Source organism: Artemia sp. Qi Xiang Cuo, chromosome 2, assembly GCF_049724085.1.
Source record: "Artemia sp. Qi Xiang Cuo chromosome 2, ASM4972408v1, whole genome shotgun sequence".
Taxonomy (NCBI): domain Eukaryota; kingdom Metazoa; phylum Arthropoda; class Branchiopoda; order Anostraca; family Artemiidae; genus Artemia; species Artemia sp. Qi Xiang Cuo.
Genome location: NC_142795.1, coordinates 17,012,935 through 17,037,499, shown reverse-complemented (window position 1 = coordinate 17,037,499; position 24,565 = coordinate 17,012,935). Strand labels below are relative to the sequence as shown.

Genomic DNA, 24,565 nt, shown 5'->3' with positions numbered 1-24,565 from the left:
GGGGTTCCCCAGGGCAGCGTCCTGGGCCCCACCCTGTTTAACATCTACATAAATGATCTACCCCTCATCACCAGCAACAAAACCACCCTATATGCGGATGATTCGAAACTCATAGGTCCTGCCAACACCTCTTCTTCCATCCAATCCCTCCGAACTGATCTCAACCACATGTGCTCTTGGGTCAAAACATGGCTGCTGGAATTCAACGCAGAAAAATGCAAGGTCATACACTTTGGACACAAAAACCCCAAACATCAGTACCTCATGACCCAAAATTCGGGAAGTCACCACACAATTGAGCCTGTCCAGGAGGAGGAGTGACCTTGGCGTCATTGTTGACTCCCAGTTGAAATTCAGCTCCCACTCACAAAAAATATCAGCCAATGCTAGTAGAGCCCTAGGCATCATCAAACACAGCATCACCAGTAGGAGTAAACATGTAATCATCAAACTCTACAAAGGATTAGTAAGACCTAGACTGGAGGTGGGGACGATACTGGCCACCCCTCGATTCAAAAAGGACAAGGCAGTTCTTGAGCAAATCCAATGAAGGGCCACTAAGATGATTGTCGGCATGGAAAACAAGACATACAGTGAACGGCTGAAGGAACTCAACCTCCCCTCCTTAGTATACAGACGGAAACGTGGAGACATGATTCAGGCGCACAAACTCCTCTCAACCAATTGAGAAAATGAGATCCTGGAGATCGACACCTCCCACAAAACACGAGGACACCTTAGACGAATCCGCAAACATCACGCTACAACTGGAGCAAAATGCAATTTCTTCTCGAATCGGATTGAGGACCTCTGGAATAACCTCAAGGAGGACACTGTTGCTGGTGAATCAACAGATGCTTTCAAACGCCATCTGGATGCTGAGTGGAAAGATACACCATGGAAGTTTGACTGGGAAGCACCAGAATCTTCCACCAGAACTTAACCAACTACAACAGTCATTATAAGGAGTGATTCAACAGGATCGAAAGTCCTTATTTCACTCCAAGCTGTGATTTAAGGTAAGGTAAAGTAATATCACTATGCATGTGTCTGTAGACAAGGGTAGGTAGCTTGAGATGTTCCTCATATGAAGGTAATTTTAGGCTTTTTGTGCACTATATTGCTCATCTCTGGACATTTTTAATAAGCCTAACATCTTCCTGGTAAGAATGACCAGCCAGGCAGATGCCAAAATCAAGATGGGGTCTAACAAGAGCCTTAAAAGGTTTTATGAATATTATTGCCTCTCAGGTACTGATGGTCCTTTTTAATCAGGATGGAGTTTGCTTGGGAGACAACATGCTGGACATGGCTGTGGAACCTCAACCCCCCCATCAATGATCACACCAAGGTCCCTTTCTTCTTCTTTTTCACTAAATGGTCCCTTATATTAGTGATTAGATTTAAAATTGAGTATGTAGCCATGTAGTTATTAGTTCCAAGGTATAGAATATATTACTTGCTTGTATTTAATTTGAGAAGCCAGTCTTGAGTCCAATTTTGTAGCATGTCTAGATTGTGTTGAATTTTATGTGAGTTAGCAATGCCAAAAAGTTTGGCAGGCCCTAGTGTGCTTCTTGTACAGGCTGATGATGTGCTGAATTTGGAATGATGGTAGAGTGAAGAGACCAGCTCCAAAAAGGTACAATTGTCTGGCAAAGATGTATTCTTCTTCATCTTTGTCAATGTCATCCTTTTTTGGCCAGTCATATGAATAGTTGGCTAGGCTCAGGCAGTAATAATATTTTATACAAACAAGATTTTCATCCAGAAAATCAAGCAACCTTCTAATATATCAGCCTTGTTGATCATGTTTGGTATTGTATGCCACAGCATGGAACTGATCTAGCTGTTTAGCTTCTTTTCCTCCTCTTCTTGATTCTCACTTCTGATAGTATAACAGATGTCCATTTTGTCAATTGAGGAACCCAGTGAGACTTCAGATTCTTTACTGGACAGATCATTCTTCTGTTTCATTTTTGGCTTGAGCATCTTCCTTTTTACTTTTCCTGTTTTGTTCTCAAGCTTTTCTTTTTTCTCCTTCTCTCTTTGTTCAAGCACTCTCAAAGCCTCTACCTCAGCTTCTCAAGTAATTCTCTGCCTACCAGATGTCCCAGATGCTGAGGTGGCATGCTGAGTCCAAGATAAGTTCATGAATTGATTTCTCAAGCATATGAATCTTTTCTGGACTAACCAACACTGAAATAGTAATCTGATCAGTTGCAGTATTCATTGTTGTTGCCACTCTTTTTAAATTCTGAGTATCTGATTTCTTTGTTCAACATTTTGTTTTAACTTGGCTGAATCAAACTTTGCATTTTCAATCACTTTTTAATTGATATAGGCTGGAATAGCAGGATTGTAAATTCATGTTGTTTGAAGTGATAATTTAATCAGTGAAGTGGTAAGGTAAGTGTCCCAGATCTGACATTAAATTTTCACAAATCTTTGTTTTGGTAAGACGTCAACTGGGTGTGATTATTGCCGGTTGATGAGCTTCTGCTCCAAGGATGATTTCAGCCCTTTGAAAACAACCCTTCCAATCAATCAGTTATGATTTCAACTCAACAGCAACAGGTTGGGTGAAATTAAAAAAAAGATTATATGCCCAATTTATATGATTAAGACATTTTCCTACATATTTTGTGATATTTTATAACTATATCAACCTTCAGTGACATTTTAAGTGGTCCTTCTAAGAGTTTTATTTGATTTACCTGGACTTTGAAGTAAGTTAATTTTTCTTTCATCTTCTTCTTCTTCTATTTAACAGCAGGCGGGCTTTTCAGTAACACTATTTAGCCCTTTTCCTTTTGCTTCACTCTGTGGGCTACAGAGCTACTGGCTTGATTGCCTCATATTTATTAGATATATTCAGATATCTTTCAGCAGATCTTTCGACTCTAGGAGTTCAAATATAAGATGATAGATGTCGATTTCTATACTCTGTGTGCAGGTATAGTTGGCTAGGCTCTTGGCTGATAGTGGGATTTTGTGGTGTTTGAAGTATTTTAACAGTTTAGAAAGCAAGGTATGTTGTGCAGACGTCAGCATATTACATTCAAATAGGCAATGGTCAATTGTTTCATTATTCATATTACAATGCCTGCAAAGAGGGGACAGGGGAATTGAACCACTTGAATTAGAAAGCTTATATGAGAATGCAAGGAAATTTAGCCCATTTGTTCCAGAACGAATTCTATGATAAATTTTAGAAAGATACTTATTGGGAAAGGGGGAAAGGATAGGATTAATCTTATTAAAATTAATATCTGATAGCCTCCATCGGTAAATATCTCTAATTGGGATTGGTCTCCCACTTGGCTGGTCAATATTTATAGCATTTTTTGCTATTTCATCAACCTGATGATTACCACTTATGCCAGAGTGGCTAGGAATGTACTGAAAGTAAGTTTTTATGCCACTTGAAGCAAGATTATCAATAATACTGAGACAATGATAAGTGTCAATGTCCAACTTATATTGAGGAGCTGAGGCCAGCAACTCAAGGCTTGATAAAGAGTCGGAATAAATGATAATATTATTCGAATTTTCAATCAAAGAGTGGTTTTGCTTAAGGTGTTCTAATGCCATGATTATGGCATTTAACTCAGCAGACATTATAGATAAATTATTAAATAATCTCTCGCCCATTGCAATTCTCAGGTGAGGAAGGAAAACACCACTTGCAACCTTCTCATTCGTTTTTGACCCATCAACAAATATTTGGAAGTGATTTTTATAGGTAATTGTATTAAGTTCTGCAATTTTTTTCTGAACAAAAGCAATGGGGGTTAAATCTTTATTCCATTTTGAAAATTCAGTATTTATTATGGGAAATGACCAATTCCATGGAGGGGATTGGGGGAAAGTAGGTGCAATAGACTTTGCTGGTACAGGGAACTTCTTTTGAATATTGGCATACTCATCTGCAATACCTCTATACATGGCTGGATTTCTTAACCACTTATGTACTGTGTGTGAGCTATTTGATTCAATTTTTGTAAGATGTTTTATCAAGAGAAAGCTAGGTCTCTCCCTTATTGTTGTTAATCCACTCTCCATAAGCAGTAACTTGGTGCTTGTGGGTTTCCTAAGACCAAATATGAGACGTATTATATCATTTTGTGTTGTTTCAATTTTTTGCATCTGGGTCTTTGCACATGCACCATAGACAATGAGCCCATAGTCAATATGGGGTCTTATATGTGATTTATAAAACTGGAGTAAGGTTTTCTCCTTACAACCCCAGGGTGTGGAAAGAAGTCTTTTTAGTATATTTGCTTTTCTATAACATTTTTTTATTGTGTTTGAAATGTGGAGGTGGAAATTAAGTTTTTGGTCAAGCATGAGACCTAGGTAATTAATATTATTATCTTCTGAAATAGTTGTTTTATTTAGAGTTAGCTTTGCATTAACACGGTTTTTCTTCCGGTGAAATTGGATTTTTTTTTACTTGGTGGGTGCAATGGGTAAATCTGAATGTTGAGAGAATTTTTAAACTGGAAAAGTGACTTTTTCAGATTTGACTGTGCTATCAGGAAGGTGTTGCCAGATGACCATAGCACCAGATCATCAGCATATTGTAGATTCGTATGGGGTAGGTTCATGTCCCAGAGATATAGGGCAAATAGGAGGCAACTGAGGACTGCTCCCTGAGGTAGGCCTTTGGATATTGTCTTTTGGGGTGAAGAGGCTGAACCAACACAAACAATGAAACTTCGCACTTCTATGAAGGATTTAAAAAAGGATACTAGCTTGGGAGGTACTCCAAGGTTTGCAAGTTTATTTAAAAGGATTTGGTGGTTCACATTGTCATATGCTCCTTCAAAATCAAGGAAAGCTGCCACTAGGATATTATTTTTTGAGAAAGATTCATTTATTGCATTTGTTAGCAAAATGAAAGCATCTGTTGAGGAGTGGTATTTCCTGAATCCAGTTTGAGTGTGTGGGATCATGTTATTTTTCTCAACAAACCAGAGGAGTCTGTGATAAATCATTTTCTCCATTATTTTCCCCATCACAGGTGTAATCATTATGGGCCTATAAGACTCAGGGTTATCTTTTGGTTTATTTTTCTTTAGGATTGGTAGGAGGGACGAACATTTCCATATGTTGGGGAACCTAGAAGATGCCCAAGCGTGATTATAACAATTTAGCAGTTCTTGTTTGTATGAAGGTGTGAGATTCTTTATTCATGTAGGGTGTATATTGTCATAGCTGCTGCTAGTTTTGGACCTAATATGATGTATTTCATTATTCAATTCATGGATTGAAAATGGATTAGTTATGTACTCTGATCCTGGGAGTGGTTGGTAACTAGGGTTCATAGTAATTGTGGACAGATTTCTTTTATTGTTTGATGTTAGCTTATTAACAAAAAGAGTTGCAAATAGGTTAGCCTTTTCAATATCATTGTCATAATGGGTATTATTATGTATAAGCTCATACAGGAGTGGGTTGGGAGAAGTCTTTTTCCCACATATGTGGCTTATGACTTTATGTATAATTGGCTCATGCGTTTCTCTGGAGAGATTATTTGCAAAATTATTCCAGTAATTATATTTAGCATCTATTATAGTCCTTTTTAGATTAGATTCTGCTTGTAATTTTTTTAAATATGTAGTAGGTGTTGGTTTTTTTATGAATTATGTCCTAGCTGCCTTTTTTATACTAAATTTATTTAGTAACTAATTTGTCAACATTGATTTAGTAATTTGTTTATTTTATGTTTTATTATGTGTTTTAATGGTGATAGAATTATTAGCTGTATTTATTAGTAAAGATGTCAAGTCTTCATCATGTGTGTCAACTGTTGTGTTTGAAATGCATGAACTTTGGGTGAAACTTGTAATTTCATCATTTAGCTTATTTTGTAAAATAGACAAATTTGCTTTAGTGTTGATATATTTGGAAGTATGAGAAGAAGTTTCAGCAGGTTCATTTAGGGAGCACACTATAGCAAAGTGGTCTGTACACAGACTATCAATTTTATTTATGTAAATTTTGTTCAAAAAATTTAAAGACACAATTTGTAGGTCAATTGTGGAGAATTTGGCACTTTTGGGGTTAAAATATGTATTTAGGTTTGGAGGGGTAGCAACAGCTAATTCATTATTATTTGAAATCATATGCTCAATAAATTTACCAGCTTTATTTGCTGGTTTATTCCCCCACAAAAGGCTGTGGGCATTGAAATCACCACAAATAATGATGTTTTTTAACATATTAGAATTATTTATATAATTAAAGAAATCATTGGCATCTGAAGTTTGGCCATTAGGGTTATAAAAGCTTATTATGTAGGTTTTTAAATTATTCAGCCAAACACTTATACCAATTACATCAACATCATTTTCAAAATCTGGAAATTTGATGCCACAAAATTTTATATTATTATTAACTAATAAAGCTACACCACCTCCTTTTCTCTCTGAAGATCTATTCTTTTTCAGGATAGTGTATCCCAGAGACTTAATTTGTTGATTTTGGGTTAAATGAGTTTCCTGGAGGAAAGCAATATTAATGGAATTATTATTCATAAATGATATTAGTTCATTTAGCTTATTTTCTGTGAGTGATCTTACATTCCATTGGAGTATTGATAAATGTTGTGTTGTTGATTTATTCTTCATATGACTGTGTATCAATGTTCAGCTTTGTTAAAAGTAAAGCAAGATCTTTTTTTGCTTGAATGAGCATATCATCTGGGATGTAGATTTTTTCCAATTCTGCAATAATTTTTGTTTTCTGTAGTTGATGTATGTTCATGGCCTGAACTGCATTACAGTTTAGAATGAATAAGCATATATTTGGGGATTGCATTTTTGGTAGTGCATCCTGTTTGTTGGTTAAGGGATTGATTCCAGGTAGTGTTTCTGGTTTGTTTCTTCTTGGGAGGGAGGGCCAGGCTGGCCTCATCTCACCGGAAAACAAGGCTTGCTGGCTTGGTGATTCCTTCTGATAGGGATTTGAGCTAGGGGGCTTAGAAGATGTTGTTTTATATGGGGTGCTTGATGCATTTGGGGCATTTGACTTGGGGGTTTTCGTTGGTTTCATTACAGGCTTTATTTGGTATTGTTGGGCAGCATTTGCTTCCATTGCTGCAAAGGGGTATGGGGTGGCCTTCTCTGTTGATATTTGGAGTGTTAGAGCTCTTTTCTTGTATGCAGGGCATAATGATTTATTTGTAGATTCATGAGGACCTTTGCAATTGATGCATGTAGGCTGGGTGTTTTTGCAAGTTGTCAGCTCTTTAGGATGGAAAGATTTACAATTACTACACTCTTGGAGAATTTCATTGCATTTGTTTGTCGTGTGTCCCAGTTTGAAACACTTCTGACACTGAATAGGCTTAGGTTTGTATTCCTTGTGTGGTTTGATTTGCCCAAATAGGAATAATTTTTCTGGGATATCAATTTTATCCTTTAGTGTGAATAAGAAGGATCTACTAGTTTTTAGGCCAGTAGAGTTAGGTTTTCCAAGTTGGGTAACATCCTCAACTGGGATTGTGTTTCCAGCCCTATCTGAGAGGCCTTCTTTTAACTCCTGAGTAGATATCTCTGGGGGAACATTATAAACTACAATTTTTGTTGGTGATTGTTTTGGGTTCCAATTAGATGCAATAATTGGGATATTCAGAAGGGATTTAAGGTTAATTATTGTATCTGCTGATTTCTGATCTTCTACAGCTATAAGCAGAGATCCATCACGGTTAATGTTAAGAGAGAACATTGATTTTAGCAATTTAAAAATTGCAACTCTTATTGCAGTGATCATTTTTATTTCAAAGGGGGTTGTGGGATTAATTTTAAGGTAAATTCGTAAGTTTTTGGAGGGAGGATCTTGGGCAGGGAGAGGGGAAATGCTTTTAATTGGGGAGATTTTTTTTCTTTTTTTAGAGCTTCTAGAGAGGACCTCTTGAAACCCATTATCATCATTTATGGTTGCATTTGGACCTACAGTTATCATTGTCCTATTCTCCGAATTGGAGCCATCATTAGAATTTTCAGATAATGTGCTTGACCAGCCAGGATGGGTATCTTTCACTATGGAATTTGATTTGGGATCTGGGGGGACGTTTTTTTTGGAGGACTTCTGAACATTGCCTATTGGAAAAAGCTTTAAACACAAATATAAAACTAAAATAAGAAGGGAAAATAGATGATATCAAACCGTCTGCACTATACTATGGGAAGGATAAACACCACAGTATAGCCCTGAGGATGACTTGAGCAGGATAGGTTTGGTACAACTACTGATTAGAAGCGATAATAATCAAGAAAATATATTTCGATTTTCTTGTACGGTTGCTGTCGTTTCATCATGTGTTTCATCATTTGTTTACCAGCAGTTTCATCTGTTTATTCTGAACTTACATATTTGTGAATTACATGGTTGCCAACTATATTTCCATAGAATTATAGTTTGTGGCAACTCAGCGGTTTTTTGTGTTTTTTCTGCAATTGTATTTTGAATTTTTTTTGTATTTAAGGCTGATTTGAATCACAGAAGTAATCTAACACAAACTAACCCATAGAGACTTTATTTCACCCAATATAATGCCCCCTAAACAGTTGACTTGCAATACCAATGCAACGCCTACTGGGGCTTCGAAAAGAGCTTGCGCTAGCCCAAAAAGGGTGTGATAAATGTTTGGTATGTGAAATAGACCTAAATGATGACTCCTTGGCAATTCTCTGTGATGGATGTGGAAAGTGGATATGCATAGACTATAGGGACATGCCTAAATCCAAATATATGTTGCTCACAAAAATTTCTCGACAGGTTGATGTTTCCATAAATTGTCCGTTTCGTAAAAACTTTCCTATGATTCCAAGCAGTTCTAACCAGTATTCAAGTGCTGATAGTATCGTCGAAGCTACGATAAACAGTACGAAGAGAGATACTATTGATAAAATCCCATTCCAAGCCATTATCCAAGATATTGTGCAGTCTTCAGTAAATAACCTTGAAACTATGCTTAAAGAAGAGATTTCAAAATCAGTTAATGATATCAGAACACAAAAGTCAGCTCTTGAACATCAGGTTGCTGAGAAGTGCTTGATTTCTGATGTGCGTGCTGAAATCAAAACCCTTATGCAACAAGAGACTGCCTGGCCAAATACTGATTGCCCAAGATCTTAATTGTGAGGTTCAGTGCCTTTTTGCTGAAGAGCAGGATAGACAACGTAGAGTTCTAAACATAGTTGCATATGGTATCCGTCACAATAAGATGAACAACTCTACATCCAGTCATACCTCAGCCAAAATTACAAACTCCAAGACATTCAAATTACAAATGTGAAAAGACTTCCCATCCCTGCAAACTCACAGTCCGTAAATGCATGCCCACCACCTATCCTCTTCTCTGTTCCCAGTGTAGACATCAAAAGGAAAATCATTAACCATTCTCGTGAACTCCATGCAGATATTCAGTTTTGCAGTGACACATCAAAGGTCTAGCATGATAAACATAAGACTCTCATAGATACGCTAAAAACGCGAATAAACTCTCGTGAAAAAGATCTCATAATTTTCAAAGGCCAAATTGTGACAAAAAACGTTGCAGCTCATTGCGGTTGGAAAGTTCCAAAGCCAGCCCTGAACCCAGCCGCTATGGAGATATAACAGTTTGTCCCTCACCTCCTGTAAATAGCCCTGATTTCTTGCAGTTATTCTCTTTGCTTTGTAGAACTTCAAGTGTTAATACTAGTGTATCTACTGAAAATGAACTTAGTGAATTTTTCTTTTCATGTGACAGTTCGAGTAAATCGAGCTTCATGAGTGCCATTTCTGAACTAACATCTACCCCTCTTTTGTCAAATACAGTCGCAGCTACAAGACCTCTGCCTCTGGACAACCGGTCACGTAAGCCTCGAAATAATAATACCCTGCGTGTCATATCTAGCAATGTTGATTCTCTTACAAATAAACTTCTAAATATCCAATTGCTCTTAAAAGATGAAGAAGCAGATATTGCTGGGTTAGTGGAGATTCTTCAAAAATTTACTAAAATACCTGTTACCAACCTTATGTTGCAGATACCTGGTTTTCAGTGCTTCACTAATCTGGGGCAACCAAACTGCAGAAGAGGAGTTGGTATTTATGTCAGGGAAGGTTTCCAGGTTAGTCTTATTAACCGTTTAGTTTTTGATGTACCCTAGATGGAAAGCTTATGGCTTGATATTACTCTTCATGAAACTAAAAAAATCTGTATCGGGTGTGTATACTGAAGCCCTAATGCGCCCAGTCTTAATGATTGTGAAATACATCTTAAAACTATCATTGATGAAATGGCATCCACAGTATCATCTGATTTAATAATTATCGGTGATTTCAACTTCCCATTTATCGAGTGGGTTGATGGTCTTGGTCATGTAGTATCTAATAATGGAGATTCACCATTTGTGTCTGATATTTTTTTTTACCAAAGGGTTGAAAAGCCAACAAGGCATTGTGGCAACCAGAATCCTTCCTTGTTGGATCTTATAATTTTGAGCAATCCAGATTCCCTTATCAGAAATGAATTTCTTCATCCAGTTGACAACAGCAACCACTCAGCTATCCTCTGTGTGTTATCCTTGAACATACATCTGCAACCTAATCTTTGTCCTCAAACTTTTATTGACTACCAAACGATACAGAAGGAACTAGCCTCAATAAATTGGTCAAGACTTATTATTTTTTATATTAATATATCATGGAAAATTTTAAAGAAGCCCTCCTATCAATTGAATAAAAGTACTCCCGTATCATCTACCAAAAACAGCCAAAAACACTTCCATTCCTCACAATTTTGAATGGATTATTCCACGCCACTTAAGTTTTGTTTTTGAGGAGGGTTTAGTTGCAGCTGAATATGATTATAATTATTATAATTTTGTTGGGTGTTGTTTGGAGGTTCGTTGGTTTTCGGGTCCGGTAAGTTGCGCTATAATTTTTTTTTTTTTTTTTTTTTTTTTCTATTTCTTTTTTTTTCTTTTTTATTTTTTTTTTTCTTTTTTGGTTTCTTGGTTTTTTGATTTATTAGGTGGGTTTTCTCCCGCACAAGCATTGCTTCAGGGAATCGATGATGTATATATATATTTTTTTTTTTTTTTAAATAAACCCATTGTTACTTAAAAGAATGCAAAAAGAACAATCAACAGGAAAGCCAGAGCCTTGAAAAGGTACAACAAGGAGAAATCTCTGGAAAGTTGGATAAGGTATGCAAAGGCTTGAAATCTTGCCTCTAATGTAGTTAAGGAATTGAAGTCTCAGCATGAGGAAAAGCTTGCCACAGATATCAAGACAAATCCCAAATCCTTCTGGAGCCCTATGTCTGCCAAATCTCCTAACCGTCTCACCGTTCCTGGTCTAAGACATAGTGGCATAGCCCACTCATTTCCACTAGATAAGGCCAATGTTTTAAATAGGCCTACCCAGTTTGCCACTACCTTCACCATCCAACCTTGTTCAATTTTACCTGTAGTACCATCCAACTTAATGTGTCATCCAATACCAAAACTATCAATTACCGAAGATATGGTCTTAAATAGCCTGGAAAAACTTGATGTTAATAAATCCAAAGGATCAGATGGAATACACCCAAGGCTTCTTAAGGAATGCCGAATTGTTCTCAGTTCTCCCTTGTGTGGACTCTTCCAGCTGTCCCTACAACGTGGAGAACTAAAGTTAGGTTGGAAAAAGTCCTGTATAACACCGGTCCGAAAAACAGGCCTCAAAGATAATGTAGAAAATTACCATCGAATTAGCATCACTTTTGCAGCTGTAAAGGTGATTGATAGGTCTGTTAATAAAGCTCTAATCCAGTACATGCAAACTAACATCATCCTCACTTCCATTCAACGTTGCTTCAGATCTTTAAAACCTGTTGACACCAATTTTATACACACATGCGAGTATGTTACATCATTATTGGATAATGATGTACCTGTTGATATGGCGCTCCTGGACCTCTCAAAAGCATTTGACAGGGTTTGCCATGAATTCCTCCTTACCAAACTAAAAGCAGCAGCTGTTGATGATGTTATTGTCCAGTGGATACTGAGTTTCCTTTCAGAACGAACACAAGTTGTAAGAGTTCACGACTCTAAAGGTGTCCCTCATTGCTCCTTCTCTACAACCGTTTTAAGCGGCGTTCTTGGGCCAAGTCTCTTCAACTTATATATAAATGATGCACCCAATCTCCTCTCAAACCTCCTCACTCTTTATGCTGATGATTCAAAACTTGTTGGTAAAGAAGCCACAACCTCTGACTGGCAATCTATTCAGAATGACCTTAATATCCTTGGGACTTGGGCTGAAACATGGCTCCTCTCGTTCAATATTGACAAATGCCATGTAATCTACTTTGCTAATTATAGCACACATCAGCAATACCACCTCCAAGGTAACCCCCTTTCTGCAATCTCTGAAGAAAAAGATCTTGGAATCATTGTTGATCATCAACTAAAGTTCAGCACCCATGCAAAATCTGTATCATCGTCTGCCCTCCAATCTCTCGGAATGATCAAAAGACCTATCTCTAGCAGACTCCCAAGCGTGTTTATGAAGCTCTACTTTTTTGCTTTCACCTGAGGCAGGAAAACATCTTGAAACTAGTTATAGAAGAGGTCCACTGTCATTCATCCCCTCTTAGTAGCTAAAAAACATGCATCTGGATGGTCTTTAACTGGTAGCCAAGAACTCCAAGTGTTTTTCCTCAATAACACTACCAGTGGGGGCAATTCCTCACCTGATGCACTAATACATTCAAGAACAGTTGTGTTATCACACCCTTTGCCACCAGTTTGCTGCTTTCCTTGGGATCCTTTTGCACCTGTGATTTTAAGGCTATCAGAATCATGACAAAATGGAGTTTTGTCAAAGTTGTACCAACATTCAGGTTTGTCTAAGATGTCAAGCTCTTCTGCTGTTTTTTTTGTAGAAGATTATAAATCCTAAAATAATGAAAGGGTCTGCTTGTTGTACAGTGCTGAGGTTTTTTAAGCAAGATGTTGTTTCTTTTCTTAAACTCAAACCACCAGTCTTCACCTGGCCAATTATTTGTGAAATGAGTACTGAATTTGTTCATATTGATATATTTTTGTATATTATGTATTGTTAAAATTCTGAATAGTAGACAAATACAGTAAAACCTAGGCTAGAATTGCAAAAAACTAGCCACTTGTATTTGCCCATAGGCTGAATTCCAGGGGGGGGGGGCTTACCTGGTCTAATTGGCACTTGTAATTCTGTATAATAGAAATCTCAAAACAAAAATATAAAAAATAAGGCAGCATAATTCAGCCAGGAGTGGGCTGGTGCCCCCCCCCTTATGGGCGCCCATGTCTGCATTTTGGATTTACCCCAAATGGTGGTTTTTCTGGGGTAAATCTGACACCACTTGCATCTCCTGATTAGGTTGAGAGTAAGATCCTAGTAAATAACTGTAATTACTTAAACTATCCTTTAACTCATCAGCTATTTAGAATCCCTCAACCATCTCTCTATTTTCCTGGACTGTCACTTAAAAATTGCTGCATACCTTGTGGGCAACAAAATGCCCGTTTGAAATTCTTTTATTACAAAAGAAATTGAAAATGGCAGAAATATTGAACACTGGTACTCTGTATATTGCTTGAGCCAGTTTTTTCTTCTGTATATAGCCTACTTGTTATTGGGAAATATCTGAACCCGGATATTAGGAAAAACTTACATTATGGATATCCTTTTTCATTCTCAGTGATTGGAATTAAGCCTTTATTTTCATATTTGGGAAAGTTTTTTATTGCTTTTTTCCTTTAGGTTTATTGTGTGTAGGATTTGTTTTGGATTTTTTTTTCCTTAACTGTATGTATCCTAACTCTTCTAGTCCCCTCAGGGAAGTAGGTCAAGCATCAAATTGGTATTCAGAAGCTGACATCCATATAGCTGCCAATGTCATTGCTGTATCTCCAATCTCTAGTGATGACAGCCAGGATAATACTGAGATAACAGTGTCATACTCCCAAAACCCCAAAACTGATTCCTAGCTCAATGATGAAATTCAGACAGTTATTAGAAAGTAGAAACTTAAAAAGCCCTCCTGAAATGACAGAAATCCCTAACACAGTTCCAACTATGGAAATGAAGAACAAACCCATCATCCTTTTCACCCCAACAGTAAAAGACCAAGTGTTTGCTACCAAAAATATCACTAACATTTGAATGAATCTATTCAAATCTTTTAGATGTAGTTTCACTGTAAATGGTAACAGAGATGGCTCTCTTACGGTTGTGTTCTAAGACAGAAAGGATGCCTGCAAAGCTCTTAATCAACATAGAATTGGTAATATACCAGTTACCTTGGAATGGCGGAGTCCACCTATGAAAAACACACGGAAAATAGTGATGTAGCCTATAATGTCCCAATCGAACTATTAACTGAAGACCTGAAAGATGGTCTCATGAATAATAAGGGAGAAATGCTGGAGGTCCTTGAAGTCCATTTGATGGGCAAGCCAGACGCTAACGGGTTACTAAACAGTAAGAGTGTCCTTTTTGTCTTACCAGTGAGCACCCAGTTTGACTCATTGCTCCTTTTTGGTCATCTTAAAGCTTATAAAACATGCCAAGAAAAGCATATTGAATGCTCAAAACGTTTTGAACTTTATCACACATCTAAGTACTGCTCTTCCTCTGACACAATCTGCCCCAATTGTCCTCATAATCACCTGGTTTCTAGTGAAATGAATTAAAAAAGCTTTTTCCACAAAATAAGTTTTTCAAAGAAAAGCAAAGAACTCCATTAAACCAAAAATGAGCAAAAAAAAATCAAATAATCTACCAAGCGTAAACTACCACAAATCAGCATTGATAAATAAGTTAAACCCAAAATGAGCAGAAATTACAATAAATAACCAAGTCAAACTCAAAACGAGCAGAAATTAACATGACTAGGGCTCAAAACCAACCATGACTAGGGTTTCATACCTCCTCTTGTTGACCTGAAATAGAAACCTTGATACCATTTGCAAAAAAATCTGTTTACTAACCTTGATAGCTTGGATATACTTACGCTATTTTGATTTGGTTAAATTTTACGAGCAGAAGTATCCCTAAAAGTATGAACATAATGCCCTCAGTCGTTCTTGGGCTACTGCTGAGATACCTTATTGGGAATTAGCATTAACACAGTGCATTTTGATTTAATCTTAAGGCAACATTTAGTTTTTAAACATAATGGGCAAATGGGAGGGTGGGCGAGGGAGGGGGACTAGTTGTCCTCCAATCACTTTCAACTATTAAAAAGGGCATTAGCCCATTCTATTTTCAATCAAATGAGCCCTTTTCGAAGCTTCTAAGACAACTCCTTTGATACGAAGTGCCCTGGTCTAAATAAGTAAAAAAAAATAATAATACATTATACCTACATCAATCTTTATTATAAAAATGTCAAGCCTTCCGATCACTTTCGACTATTAAAAAGGACACTAGCCCTTTCAATTTCCAATCAAATGAGCGCTGTTTGAGTTTGTACAACAATGCTTTCTATAAACACCTTATATGCCCCCAGGGCATAAATTACAACCCTTGCCCTGAGGGCCGTGAGGGGATTGTCATCCTTAAAGACCTAATTTCCAGAACTTTCAACTATGTTAAACAAAATGGCTATGTCAAAATTTTGATTGGATTTGTTTGGTGAAATGGTGGGTGTGAGTGGGGCATTAGTTGCTCTCCAATCACTGTCAACTATTAAAAAAGGCACTAGCCCTTTTAATTTCCAATCAAATGAGCCCTTTTGAAGTTTCTATGTCAATGCTTTCAAGAAAAACTTTATATACCCCCAGGGCATAACTTAAAACCCATGCCCTGAGGGCCGGGGGGTGTGTGTCATCCTCAAAGACCTAATTTCCATAACTTTCAACTATATTGAAGAAAATTGCTATCTCAAAATTTTGATTGGAACTGTTAGGGGAAAGTGTGGGCGTGGGAGGGGGAATTGTTGCCCTCCAATTACTTCCGACTTTTAAAAAGGGCACTAGCCCTTTCAATTTCCAATCGAATGAGCCCTTTTTGAAGTTTTTACAATGACGCTTTCTATAAAAACCTTATATGTTCCAGGGCATAACTTACAACCTTTGACCTGAGAGCTGTGAGGAGGTTGTCATCCTCAAAGACTTAATTTCTGGACCTTTGAACTACGTTGAAAAAAATGGCTGTCTCAAATTTTGATTGGATGTGTTTGGGGAAAGAGTGGGCGTGAGAGGGGGGATACTTGCCATACATTCACTTTTGACTATTAAAAGGGCACTAGCCGTTTCAATTTCCAATCAAATGATTCCTATTTGAAACTTGTATGACATTGCTTTCTATAAAAAAAAAAAAACCTTAAATGCCCCCACTACATAACTTACAACCCTTGCCCCGAGGGCTGTGGGAGGAGTGTCATCCTCAAAAACATAATATCTGGAATTTTTATTTATGTCAAACAAAATGGTTATCTCAAACTTTTGATTGGATATGTTTGGGAAAATGTTTGGTGTGAGAGGGGCGTTAGTTATCCTCCAATCACTTTTGACTATTAAAAAAGGCACAAGCCCTTTTAATTTCCAAGCGAATGAGCCCTTTTTGAAGTTCCTTCAACATCACTATCTATATAAAACCTTATATGCCCCTAGGGCATAGCTAACAACCCTTGCCCCCAGGGCACTGAGGGGGTTATCATCCTCAAAGACCTAATTTCTAAAACTTTTAACTAAGTTGAACAAAATGGCTATCTAAAAACTTTGATTGGATGTGTTTGGGGAAAAGGTGGGCGTGACAGGGGGGTTAGTTACCCTCAAATCACGATTATTAAAAAGGGCACTAGCCCTTTGAATTTCCAATCAAATGTGCCCTTTTTCAAGTTTCTACAACAAAGCTTTAATGAAAACCTTATATGCCTCCAGGGAATAACTTACAACCCTTACTCTGAGGGCTGGGGGGGGAGGGGTGTCATCCTCTTAGATGTAATTTCCCGACCTTTTAACTACTTTGAACAAATTAACAAATTAATTAGCAACTAATTAACATTGGGTATGTTAGAACCCAATTTATAATATACCCTTCCCCAGGGTATGGTAACGTGATCGAATGGTCAGACGGCCAAACTCAAAGGCCAAGGGTGCACCCAACCTGGGTCACCACTAAAATCTCTAGCTATCTCCTTGGAAGGTAACTGGCCCCCTGTCAATATAATAATTGACGGTATCTTGCAACTCTATTCCTACCCTGTCTGGGTTTCTAGAAAAATAGTCTACACTGCCATAGAAAATAGCTTACTTGTAATCTTCCAAAAGAAGTGTTATTTCAGAAAAAAACACATATATAGATCCTCACAAGGCGTCTCAACGTCCAATATGAATACTGACTTAAACTCAAAAAAAATAGGAGACTTAAAGAATCTTGGCACTTGGGACATGGGCCAGTGTGACGCTGGCCAATCAAATGTATCAGGTCCCTCAATTGAATCTGTCCTACATATATTTCAGAATCGATTACTTAAATTTTAGCAAGCCCATGCAATGACTCATACTGAATTATAATCAAATCAATTTACTTTCTCTTGCAAAATTGTTGCCTTGGCAAAGAGAGTTAACTTACGATCGAAATTTATCTTTTAGGCAAATATAATTACAGAAAATAAAATAGGTCATTTATCTGAAAAGAAGCGAAAGAAATGGTGGAACCCCAACAGTTGCCCTCCAATCGCTTTTGACTATTAACAAGGGCACTAGCCCTTTGAATTTCCAATCGAACAAGCCTTTTGTGAAGTTTCTATGGCAACGCTTTCTATAAAAACCGTATATGCCCCCAGGGCATAACTTACAACTGGGTGCTGAACTTAAGTTGATGATCAACAATGACTCTAAGATCTCTTTCTTCAGAACCTGCAGAGAGGCGGTTACCTTGTAGATGGTACTGCTGATGTGGATTGTGATTGCCAAAGTGGATTACATGGTATGTATCAGCATTAAAAGAGAGGGGTCATGTATCAGCCTCAAGATTGTCATGGTTCTTTGGATAGATTGCTGGTCAGAGGGTGTAGCTGCTTTACCAACAAGTTTTGAATCATCAGCATAAAGATTGTAGGAGGTTCGAGAAAAGATTGGGTGCATCATTTTTATAGAAGTTGAAGGGATTTGGTCCAAAAATAGTCCCCTGGGAAACACCACTCAAAAAAGTTGTAGACAAGGAGAAATGAGGGACACCTTGAGAATCATGACCTCTTACAACTTGTGTTCTTTCTAAAAGGAAACTCTGTATGCACTAAACAATAACAGCATCAACAGCTGCTATTTTTAGTTTTGTGATGAGGAATTCTTGACAAACCCTGTCAAATGCTTTTGAGAGGTCCTTAGCACCATATGTCTGTATTAGGTTAGTATTAATGGATCTTAAAGATCTGAACCGTTAAAGATCTTGAATATGATTCCATTGATAAAGGATTATTTATGCATGATATTCCAGTATTTGATGAGATCTGTAGAACATTCTAGAGCCAGACCATCTGCTTCGAATGGTTGTCTTAATAAGATAGAGTAGGCATGTTGTTGATGGCTTTTAGTTTATTGGGATCTGGCTACAACCCATGTTCACTAATGATGTGTCCAAAATACGTTACAATCGTAACACAAAAATGGAATTTTTCCTTGTTGAATTTAATGCCTCCTTCTTTTGCTGTATTAATTAAAAAAAGTTTTCCACAAAATAAGTTTTTCAAAGAAAAGTAAAGAACTCCATTAAACAAAAAATGACTAAAAATAAAATAAATTAATCTACCTAGTTCGAAACTACCACAAACTAGCATCAATAGATAAATTAGACCCAAAATGAACAGAAATTTAAACAAATAACCGACTCAAACTCAAAACGAGCAGAAATTAACATAAGTTGGGCACGAAACCCATATGCCTTCCCAAGGCCAGAACAAAATTTGCACTTTACTGAAAAAATATAAATGTTTTTACTATTATAACTTCAATAAATCAAATAATTTTAACATTTTGGTTACTAAATATCAGTATATGTATTAAACTGACAATGCACATTCATTTGTATTTTTTCAATAAAGTGCAAATTTTGTTCTGGCCTTGGAAAGGCATAGTGAGTTTTGCGCCCAACTTATGTTAATTTCTGCTCGTTTTGAGTTTGACTCTATTTATTTTACTTTCTGTTCGTTTTGGGTTCCATTTGTTTATCGAAGCTGATTTGTGGTAGTATCGAGCTTGGTAGATTATTTGATTTTATTTTTGCTCATTTTTTGTTTAATGGAGTTCTATACTTTTATTTGAAAAACTTATTTTGTGGAAAAGTTTTTTAAATTAATTTTTGTTCGTTTTATTGACGTAGTCTTTTCAGGGAAAAAGAAAATAACACTTCAAATTTTTTCGTTTTTTAAGACTTTATAGTTTGGCCTGCTATTTGTATGCTGGAGAAAAACTTTCATCAAATTTTAACAACATTACACCATTTTAAAAATCTGGACACAAATAGTACTGTTTAACTAAGTTTCATACCTCCTCTAGTTGACCTGAAATAGAAAACTTGATACCATTCGCAAAAAATCTGTTTACTTTCTTTGATAGCTTTGATACACTTACACTATTTTGATTTGGTTAAATTTTAAAAGTAGAAGTAGCCTCCAAAGTTTGAACATAATACCCTCAGGCGTTCTTGGGATACTGCTGAAATGCCTCACTGGGAATTAGCATTATCACAGTGCATTTTGATTTAATCTTAAAGCAACATTAAGTTTTTAAACATAATGGGCAAATGGGAGGGTGGGAATGGAAGGGGGATTAGTTGCCCTCCAATTACTTTTGACTATTAAAAAGGACATCAGCCCTTTCTATTTTCAATCGAATGAGCCCCTTTCGAAGTTCCCACGAAAACTCCTTCGATACGAAGTGCCGTGGTCTATACAACAACAACAACAAAAAATATTACTAATCACTTTCGACTATTAAAAAGGCCTCTAGCCCTTTGAATTTCCAATCGAACGAGCTTTTTTTGAAGTTTCTACGACAACGCCTTCTATAAAAACATTATATGCTCCCTGGGCATAACTTAAAGCCCTTGCCCTGAGTTGTGGGGGAGTATCCTCCTCAAAAACATATTTTCTATCTGGAAATCAACTACGCTGAACACAATGACTATATCAAACTTTTGATTGAATGTATTGGGGGAATTGATCGGCGTGAAGGTGGGGCTAGCTGCCTTCCAATACCTTTTGACTATTAACAAGGGCGCTAGCCCTTTGAATCTCCAATCGAATTAGCATTTTTTTAGTTTCTACGACAAAACCCTCTATAAAAACCGTATAAGCCCCCAGGGCCAGTAGCGTATCCAGGGGGGGCGGAGCGGCCAGGCCCCCCCGAAATTTCTTTTCTTCTTTTTTTTTAAGTGCCAATATAGTAAGTCCCGAAATATTCACGCTTTTAAGTTATTTGCAACACCCGTTCTATTTTTCATTTCTTGTTAAATGGCTATCCATTTCTCCGGCAAGCTTATATCATTATTTTATCATCAAACGTGCAATCGCCTCCTGAAATCAAACAAGATGTCAAGAAATTTTTCTCACTATTTAACACCCGCAGCTATAAGCACTAGCTTCTCTGCAAGGACTGAATTGCGATAAGGAATCGGACTAATAGGCGATAGTTCATTCAAAGGTTTAAATGCTGCTATAATTCTAGTGTAAGCTAAGCATTGACACAGAAAGGTCACGTGAGAGGAAAGAAAGTAAATTACCTTAAATTACCTTAAATCGCTTGTTCAGCGAAATAAGGTGGTGTTGAGCCTCCTGTAGAAACCTTGCTGGTGGTGTTTCAAGGTTATGATTTGACATCCCAGTTCAGCCTCCATTCGGCGTTGGCCCAGTCTTGATCAACTCCTTTCTTGAAGGCATTTAGAGTTTTAGATTGGACGGTGGCTTCGGATAGGTAGTTCCAGAGTGGGGCGGAACGGACTGAGAAGAACTGTTGGCGCTCTCGCTTGATGCAACGGGGGGCCTGCAGCTTCTTGGTGTGTCCTCTTGTGGTAGTTGAGAAGGACGGGGAAAAGACATGACTTAATAGGTCATTTTCTAGCAACTTACGAGTTGCTATTACGTCTCCTCTTTTCCTACGGTATACTAAGGTAGGGAGTTTGAGTAAGGTGAGACGTTCCTTGTAAGATTTGTCTGGGAATGCAGAGATAAGCTTAGTTGCTCTTATTTGGACACTCTCAAGTAGTTTCACATCCGTCTTATAGTACGGAGAGGCTAGGATCATGCCAAATTCCAGGTGAGGACGGACAATGGCTTTGTACAGTTTCGTAATCACTCCTGACTTCCTGGTGGTAAATGTTCGCTTTATGAGGCCAAGGGCTTGGTTTGCTTTTGCAACTTGAGCTCGTGTGTGGCAGTGAAACTTCAGATCATTGTCAACAATAATCCCCAGGTCCTTCTCCTCACTGACTGCCTCAAGCTGGGCATCTCCTATGTGATACGCAAGTTTTGGATTATTGCGTCCAAGATGTAGAACTTTACATTTTAAGGCATTGAACTGTAGACACCAATCCGATGACCATCTATATAGTCTGTCCAGATGTTCTAGCATAGTTGATAGATTAATGTCGATTTGGGCCAGTCATATGATAGCTTGTAGTCATCAGCATATAGCGTCAAAGGATTCTTCAGGTTCGTTGTACAGTTATTGATATACATGCTGACAAGCTTAATTAGTTCTAGTTAGTTCTTGTAGTCAGATACTAATATGAAACTCGTGCCTTACTTGAAGAGGGGTTTCTCGGGTTTTCTGTTTACTGAAATCTCACTGGCTCTGCAGTAGCGAAACAAATCATCGGCCAATGCTTTGCTTTCGGCTTAAAAATGGAGAAATTTGTGTGGGTTGGTTTTGATGGGACCAGCAACATATCTGGCTGCTAGTCTGGTTCACAGGCAGAAATTGGGAAAAAATATCCACATGTGATCTAAACCCACTGTGAATTGCACAGCTTAAGTTTGGCTTTATGTAAAACTAGTAGGGTGGGGCTTGTTAGGTCAACCTTTGCTACTATACAGCAAATAATATAATTTTTATCATCCTCACCCAAAAGAACGAATATGTTTGTAGAAGCGGTCGCTGTCGTTTGTCCCGATAGTCCTATGAGGAAGCTTGTGAAGTTGTGCGAAACGAGATGGGTGGAGTTTCATGATTGCATTTTAGTTTTTATGTCTTTGTATTGTGCGATTATTTCTGTACTTGAGGAAATAGTTGGTAGCATACGGTGCGATACGGAAGTTATTTCAAAAGCGAATGTGTTGGTTTCAGCAGCAACCGAATTTAGTTTTATGTTCATGATGGCTATGCTAGAGTTTGTAAGTGCCATAATGCTCTCTGTCTCTAAGGCGCTGTAAGCCGAAGATTTAGACTTAGTTGAGTGCTGTCGGCATGTTAAGCTATTTTCTGATACTTTACTGCAGTCAAAACAAAATAATTTTGAAACGATTTTTCAGAAAGCCTATGAGCTTGCACAAGAGTTAAATGTGGCTCCGGTTGTTCCAAGGTCTATCCGCCGAAAGTCCATCAACGATAATGAGTCCATCAAGGTGTTCAAACCTTACTTTGCTTCACTTATTGAAGTATTTGATCAAAGATTTTTGCGCCATCAGGAGGCATCTTTCAAAATCAGAAGGCTTTCGCCAGCTAACAACGAGTCATTAAAAGTTAAAGAATTTTTGAACGCTGTTGCTGTTTACGAGGGATTTCACGGGGGTAGACGTGCGCTCGAATGTGAGTTAGTCCTTTGAAGACAGAAGTGAATCAGAAGGTTTGACAAAACCATGAACTATTGCTTTGACTCTTGTGTCACGCGATGCAAGAATTTTCCTATACATTCGAAGACTGTTGACAATTTGTCAGATAATACCAGTGATTACCGTTTCTGCTGAGAGGAGCTTTAGCTGTCTTAAGCGATTAAAAACCTATCTGTGGAGCTCAACGGGCGAGGAGCGTCTGAACGGACTAGCTCACATGACCCTGAACCACGATATCCAGGTCGATGCTGACCAAGTTTTTGATCGATTTGCAGCCAAAAAAGACCGGCGGCTGTTACTGTGAGAGGTTAGGTCGTCTTTCGTTGCTCGTTTCTCTAATTTCAGTTGATTCTGTTTTTTAAACTTTAATTGTGCTTCATCCTCTGTAGACAATCTTAATATCAATACATTTCTTGCTTTCATGGCTGCTATATTAGGTAGACTGAGGCCCCCTTACCCTCCGAAACCAAATTCTGGGCAATTGTCTTTGATATAATATTATTTTTTATTTATTTGGTTCTCTAAAACAAGGGTCCCATAGGCAAATATAAGGAATAATGCACTTCTTTCTTTTCTAAATTCTGCCGCTTCGTGGCAGTTCCAAAATATCTACTCGCCCAAAATAGAAACTCTCACTGCTTCTAACTTTTTATAAATTCTGACTTTGTTGGCAAAATTTTGTCATCCATTCTCAAACAAAAAAAAGTCTACAACTAGAAATACTCATGACAAGTGTGTACTTTTCATTTCTTTACCTAGATACCCCCCCATACCCCCCGCCTGAAATCTTGCACTATGATAGATAATTTTCTTGCTCACGTGACTGCTATAAAAAGGTAGACGGACGGCCCCCCCCCGAAACAAAATCCAGGATACTCCACTGCCCAGGGCATAACTTAAAACCCTCGCCCTGAGGGTTGTGGGAGAGTGTCCTTCTCAAAAACATATTTTCCATCTGAAAATCAACTAGACTAAGCTAAACAAAATGGCTATCTCAAAATTTTGATTGGATGTGTTTGGGTGAATGATGGACGTGGGGGGGGGGCTAGTTGCACTCCAATTACTTTCAACTATTAAAAAGGGCACTAGCCCTTTGAATTTCCAATCAAATGAGCCCCTTTTGAAGTTTCTATGACAACGGCTTCTATAAAAACCTTATATACCCCAGGACATAACTTAATAACCTTGCCCTGAGGGTTGTTGGGGGAGTGTCCTCCTCAAAAACGTATTTTCTATGTGGAAATCAACTACGCTGAACAAAATGGCTATCTCAAAATTTTAATTGGATGTGTCTGGGAGAATGATGGGCGTGGGGGAGGGGCTAGTTGCCCTCCAATCACTTTCGACAATTAAGAAGGGCACTATCCCTTTGAATTCCCAATCGAATGAGCCTGTTTTGAAGTTTCTACGAAAACACCTTCTATAAAAACCTTATATGCCCCCAGGGCATAGCTTAAAACCTTTGCCCTGAGGGTTTTGGGGGAGGGTCCTCCTCAAAAACATATTTTCTATCTGGAAATCAACTGTGCTGAACAAAATGGCTATCTCAAAATTTTGATTGGATGTGTTTGGGGGAATGAAGGGCTCAATTTCCAATCGAAAGAGCCTGTTTTAACATAACATTACATAAATATAGATACAAAATAACATAATAAGGATGTGGTTACTGATGTGTTCAGTCAGTAAAGTAATATAATATCAGTTTAATATACATATACTGATATTTAGTAATCAAAATGTTAATTTTATTTGATTTAT

General features: G+C 37.6%; 1 protein-coding gene across 2 annotated transcripts in view; it reads left to right on the top strand.

Moving 5' to 3' along the window:
* Positions 1-24,565, top strand: part of Tap42 (immunoglobulin binding protein Tap42) — a 69,999-nt gene that overhangs the window by 4,830 nt on the left and 40,604 nt on the right. The gene's annotated exons all lie outside the window — the stretch shown is intronic.